This window comes from Oratosquilla oratoria, chromosome 41 (genome assembly GCF_046742065.1).
Source record: "Oratosquilla oratoria isolate Oo_2021 chromosome 41, ASM4674206v1, whole genome shotgun sequence".
Classification (NCBI taxonomy): domain Eukaryota; kingdom Metazoa; phylum Arthropoda; class Malacostraca; order Stomatopoda; family Squillidae; genus Oratosquilla; species Oratosquilla oratoria.
The window spans coordinates 37,145,302-37,152,099 of record NC_134817.1 but is presented as its reverse complement, the minus strand read 5'-3'; positions in this window follow the sequence as shown (position 1 = coordinate 37,152,099).

The following is a 6,798-nucleotide window of genomic DNA, read 5'->3' as shown; positions in this document are numbered from 1 at the left end:
TTCATTAAAGACATTGTTGACATATTGGCAAAAGTACATCGGTGAGCCACAAAACTGACTCCAAATATCAGAACTTATTGATCATACAAAATCCGCCTAAAGCATATGAATCTATTTTCCCTAAAAAACTTGACTTGATACAGGAGTTCAATACCCTAAAGGAAATTGATAGTATCAAAAGTGATGAAATTTTTACACTGAACACGAATCAGACGAGAAATAACGGTCTCAAGCTGTCAGAACATAGATTTAATTTAGAAGAGGGTAGAAACAACTTCGCCAACCGTGTAGTCAATGAATGGAATAAACATCCTGCAGAGGCAGTGCCATGTATTACGGTTCGAAGTTTTAAGATTCGTTTAGATAAACACCTAAGCAATATGCTGTCATGCCTGACAATTTTTTTATTCGGTTGTACATTAATTTCTTGAACTATTTATTGTTTAACTAGTTATAGACCAAAAGGCCTTCTGTCGGTATGCTCTTCCTTTATAAATAAATAGGTAAATACATAGAGAAGTAAATAGATAAATAGATGATAAACTTAATTTGACACACTTGAAATCCTATACTTACTCTTAGCACCACTGTTTTGACGAGGATACGTCTTTGACAGGGAGAACAAGCACTAAAGAAAATAATGGTACATACATACACCAAAGGCTTTTTCCCCCTTACACGGGGCGTAGCCAAAAAGAAAAAGGCATAGAAACCACTCCCACTAATTCCATCCCCCACATATTCTACCCCCCTCCATCCTCCTCCCTCCCTCTCATCTTGGCACTTCCTGGATGACGGGTTATCCCTGCATCTTGTCCACTTTCCTGGGTCAGAAGCAGTGTCGCAAGACACAGCACATCCACATCAAGGCCGCTTCATTAATTCGGCGGGCCTCCCCCCTCTCCGTCCCCTCACAGAGAAAATGAGAAGACGGGGAAAAATCCCTTTGGGCTGCGTCAATTCATTTCTCATACATACTTCATCACACCCCATCCCCCATCCCCCCCATGCATCACAACATCATCTATACACAACCCTTCTCCATTCACCCTTATCTTCTGTCCTCTCCCGTCCTTCCTCAACAGACATTCCTTTCTTTTGTAATGCCCCTTTTACCCCATCCATTCATTTCATCCTAGGACGTCCCCTCATATTCACTCCTTCCACCTCTGCCTTCCACACCTCTTTTACTAATCTTTCTTCACTCATTCTTTCCATATGTCCAAACCATCCTAATACTCTTTCATCAACCCTATCTCCCAACTCCTTCTCCACCCCTGTTCTCCTCCTCACCTCCTCATTTCTCACTCTATCTAGCCTAGTAACCCTTATCATACTTCTCAGACATTTCATCTCAAACACATTCAAACTCCTCTCTTCCTCTCTTATGTTCCATGTTTCTGTCGGCACAATCACTCTTTCATATAACCTCCTCTTAGCATCCATTCCCAAATATCACGTTAGACTATTTAATTCACCAAGCCATTTACTCGCTTCTCTCAATCTTCATTCTGCCTCCACCCCCTACTCCTCCCTTTCCTGCCACATTCGCATCCAAGTATCTAAAACTGTCCAATTCCTCCAGTCTCTCTTCCTTAATGCTCACTTTCAGCTTCCGTCTTTCACTAACTTTCTCAAACTCTGTCACTAATTTCCTCAATCCCTTCTCTGATCCTTCTACAAGCGCAATGTCGTCAGCAAACAACAACTGGCTTATTTCCCACTTTTCTCCATTTTCTTTAACCATCTCCAACTTCTGACCCACCACCCTTGCATTTACCTCTCGCACCACCCCATCCATGTATATATTGAACAGCCAGGGTGACATAAGACATCCCTGACGAAGTCCCACCTTTACCTCAAACCATTCACTCTCTCCATTTCTAATCCTAACACAAGCTCTACTACTCTCATAAAGACTCTTGACTGCTCTTAACAGCTTTCCTCCTATCCCATAATATATCTGCAGTACCTCCCACAGTGCCTTCCTGTCTACCCTGTCGTAAGCCTTTTCCAAATCCATAAAAGCCCAAAAAACATCCTTACCTTTTCCTATATCTTTCTCACATGCAACTACATTGACATTTCTCCCTAATCCCTTTATGCACTTATTTAAATCTACCCAAAAAGCCTCCCTTTCCTCTACGCTCTTCTCACTACCAGGCCCATACGCACTTACAAAAACCCACATCTCCTTTCCCAGCTTCACCTTCATCCACATCAACCTTGAAGAAACCTCCTTCCACTCCACTACACGCTTACCTATCAACAAAAGCAATCTGAACGAGTTCAAGAAAAACTGGCACACAACTGAATTCAAAGAAAGCATATTGAAAAAAATGTTCCCAAGAGAGACGGGATTAAATGAAAGATGAATGAATCGTGTTTACATAAAAATGCAATAATAAAAACATTAACAACATATTCTTACTGGAAAGCCGAACGACAATGGCACGGAATGTCCACAAAGACAGAAGCGCTGGTAAATTCCAGTCCATAACAATAACAGTTAAGAAAAAAAGGCAAAACATAATTACACTACCAGGGAAAACTATTGTCCATCACCCATCATCCATCACCCATCCATTCATCTATCCATCCATCCATCTATCCATCCACCCACCCACTAATAAGGGACGTTGGACTGTTTCTTGCGTTGTATGAGTGTGGGGCAGTCTGTTTCCCTGAATTATCGTGCTTCCAGAAGATGAGTCGCCAGCTATCAACTCTCCTCAATTAAAAATGTAGAAAATGTAGATCTTGGGCCCAGTCCGGAGACCGATTGCCAGCCCCACGGGTCTGCACCTCTGGATGGACTTTGAAAAAGATGGGCAGGAAGGACATGATTCTCTCGGACGTCCATCTTGCAGGTACCCGTCATTGGTTCTTGGGGTGATAGTGTACAACATTACAGAGTACAAAGGAATTTGTGTGTTGGTTTTGTTAGTTAATAGGTGATTAGGTATTGGCTATTGGTGTGTGTGTGTGTGTGTATGTGTGTGTGTGTGTGTGTGTATGTGTGTGCGTGTGCGTGTGAGAATATAAACAGCAAAACGATAAAAAATAACATAACGATAACATAAAAATCAACAAAACGATGACATAAAAAACACACTATAAATACACACCAAAACGATAATATTAAATTAACCAAACCACAACATAAATGATAAAATGATGACAAAAACAACCACAAGATTAAAAACAACAAAACAAAACTCCAAAACGATAATATCAAAGCAACCAAACTATAATATAAAAACGAGAAAACTATAACAAAGATAACATCCAAACGATAACAACAAAAACCAAAACAATAACAAAAATAACCAAACGATAAAAACCAAACGAAAACGAAAACCAAACGATAACAACTAAACAATAACAATAACCAAACGATAACAACAGCCAAACGATAACAACAACCAAACGATGACAACAACTAAACTATAACAACTAAACGATAAAAACAACCAAACGATAACAAGAACCAAACTTTAACAATAACCAAACGATAACAACAACCAAACGATAACAACAACCAAACGATAACAACAACCAAACGATAACAACAACCAAACGATAACAACAACCAAACGATAACAACAACTAAACGATAACAACAACCAAACGATAACAACAACTAAACGATAACAACAACCAAACAATAACAACAACCACGCGATGACAACAAAAACAACCAAAGAACAACAACAACAACCACACGATGACAACAAAAGTAACAAAATTATAACAAAACAATTGAAAATTAGAAGAAAAAAAATAACAGTAAAAACGATAACAAAAACGTAACAGCAAAAACGATAGCAACAGAAATAATAAAACAATAGATTAACATACATGAAAAAGTAGATAGATAAACAGTCGATCTACGTCACGCGCGAACTCGGAAACGGCGAAGGACCTTCGATGGTGACCATCCGCCTCGGTGGCAGAAGTCTTCAAGAACCCAGGCAAGGATCCCACGGCCAACACGACTCGACTTGACAACCTCGCCCGAAGAGGAATGGTTATCTATTGATTACAATAAAGAAAAAAAGGGAAGGATGAAGAAATAAAACACAGTACAGGAAAACAGGGAAAAAATGTCTTCTGAAGTGAAAGACTGAAAAGAACCCAAGATGATTTTGCAAGTCGAAGACCCAAGAACCTCAGCGAACTGCCTCCGCTTTGAAAGCTGGAGGTCAGCTGAAACCCCTCGAGAGGGTCTGGGCTCTAGATGGTTGGAGGACCTGAGCCCAGGAACCTCCGAGCCGAAAGGTTTACAGAGCATGAACATCCACCCGAGAGAGAGAGAGAGAGTAGGAGAGAAAGAGAGAGAGAGAGAGAAGGAGGGAGGGAGAGAGAGAGAGGTAAAGGATCTTTCTGTGAATTTGACCGACATTAACCGGAAAGACCTCAGAGGCTTTAAGGTCCGCCTCCGGTGATCATCGCGACTCGTGACCCGAAGTCCAGGTTCTACCATTCCAGTAAAGAAGAAAAAGAGAGAAAAAAACGACAGAAGACAAAAATAATAAAGAAAACTATGTAAAAAAAAATTCATGGACGAAAAAACTAGCAAATGCTGTCGTGGAGAACCAAAATACGTTTACATTACATGGAGACCTACGGAATGCTGAAGATTATTTGAGGAAAAAAAAATAAAATAGATAATTTGAGAATCGGAGAAACGAAGTGCCAGTTACTCATCTTCGTGGATAAATTACTACTGACGCCATATCTGCAAGGAAACAAAAATAAATAAATAAATAAAATAGAATAAGGAGAGAGGGGGTTTGGCTGTCTTCGGCCCTGCAAAAAAACTTTCTCTACGGTGAGTTGCCCAACCTTACAAGATTGTCTTCAGGTGGTGGATAGAGAAACGGCCTCTCGACAGTGAGGCTAGCCGCGAATAGGCAATGACCAACTGTGAACCAGTTGGCGTGGGAACTTGAGAGCCGAATGATACAGTGACAGAAGCATTTCATTGTACAGTAAATGCCCCAGATTCCTAGATCAGGGAAAACTCACTGGCGATGAGTGCCGCTACTTATGGCCAGTGCCTGTACTGCATCTCTGCATTAAGTAGACAATAGGCTGATGTTGTGGCATAGTGCTGCAGTTGTCTTCAGTGACTGGCCTTCCTGAGTGTACCTCTTTCCGTCAGCCAAAGCCTAATACTGTCAAGATGCGTGGTTGGACAAATGCACGCTTCAAGGTTAAACAAAGGGTTGATCGGGTTTCTTGAACAAATGAATCTCACAACTAAAAATGGATTTCTGTAAAGAGGACACTTAGATGGGCCGGTCTTTTGGCGAGAAGGAAAGTCTTTCTTTCTTTTCTTTGTTCTTTTTCTTCCTCTTAACTTGAAGATGGCACCAGACCCAGAGGAGAGCCCAAGAAGTTTGATATAAACCACCTGGAGAGGATTCTGAGGCAGAGTTACCTCAACCCAGACAGCTTCGAGGAGGACGAGGTTGGCAGCGATAGCGTCCGCTGTTGTCGACTGGGGTGTCTCAGTACAAGAACGACAAGAGGACTCGGAGCGAGGCCCAACGATTGCGGCGAACCAGCGATGGCAACAGCAACCTCAACGGCAGGGTAACTTAATCTGTTCTCATTGCGACCGACTGCTCATGACAAGATCAGGGCTGTTCAGCCACCAGCGGCCCACGTGAGATAAGCCTAGGGAGCCGTCATCGCTTCGATAGATCACCTTAAAACGAGCGTTTTGTGCGTGTGTGTGTGTGTGTGTGTGTGTGTGTGTGTGTGTGTTTATGCATGCAAATGATGAACTAATTATAATATTCAGGAAAGGAGTAATGATCATGGGGTCTGTCTCTTGGTCCCCAGTGATCATACCTAGCTTTAAATTAATTTATGATTTCAACTTGGTCTATATCTCCTCATTCTCCAATTATCATACTTAGATTCCTATTCATGTGTTGTTCCAACTTGGGTGTGTATGATTCACCACCATGGTCTCGGATCACGTGTTGGACTCGTGATCGACAGCTGTTACCCTCCCGGAAGAGAGCTCAGAGCTCATATATGACCAATCTATGGGTAATGCTGTGACCTTACACACACAAACACACACACACACACACACACACACACACACACACACACACACACACACACACACACACACACACACAGAACTCCTCGCCCACGAGAATTGGAGTAACGACTCGCAGCGCAGTGATACTGAAATTATTTCATCCCTGGGAGGGATTCGAACTCGGAGTGCCGTAGTGGCGGCATGAACGTTACCACTTGTGTGTGTGTGTGTGTTTGTGTGTGTGTGTGTGTGTGTGTGTGTGTGTGTGTGTGTGTGTGATTAACTAATTATAATATTCAGGAAAGGAACAACGTTCTTTGGGTCCTGCCTCTCATTCTCCAATGATCATACCTAGCTTCAAATTCATTTATGATTCCAATTTGGTCTATATCTCCTTATTCTCCAATTATCATACTTAAATTCCAGTCCATGTATTGTTCCAGCTTGAGTGTGTGTATGTGTGCGTGTTTGTGGATGTGAAAGCGGATAAGTGTACCAAATACATACTGGTAATCTTCTCTCCAGTAAATAAAAACTCTTATTGATTTCTGATCATATGTGCAGTGAATTTGATGACTGTGTTTGACTGCCTTTGACCACATTGGAAAAAAAAAAATCTTCATGAGAAAATATATATCTTGCATTCATAGGCACCTCAGGGTTTAATTAAAAAGAAAACAAAATCAAATTAATCCTGACATTAAACACATGTCCCCCTGAGAAAATATGTGTCC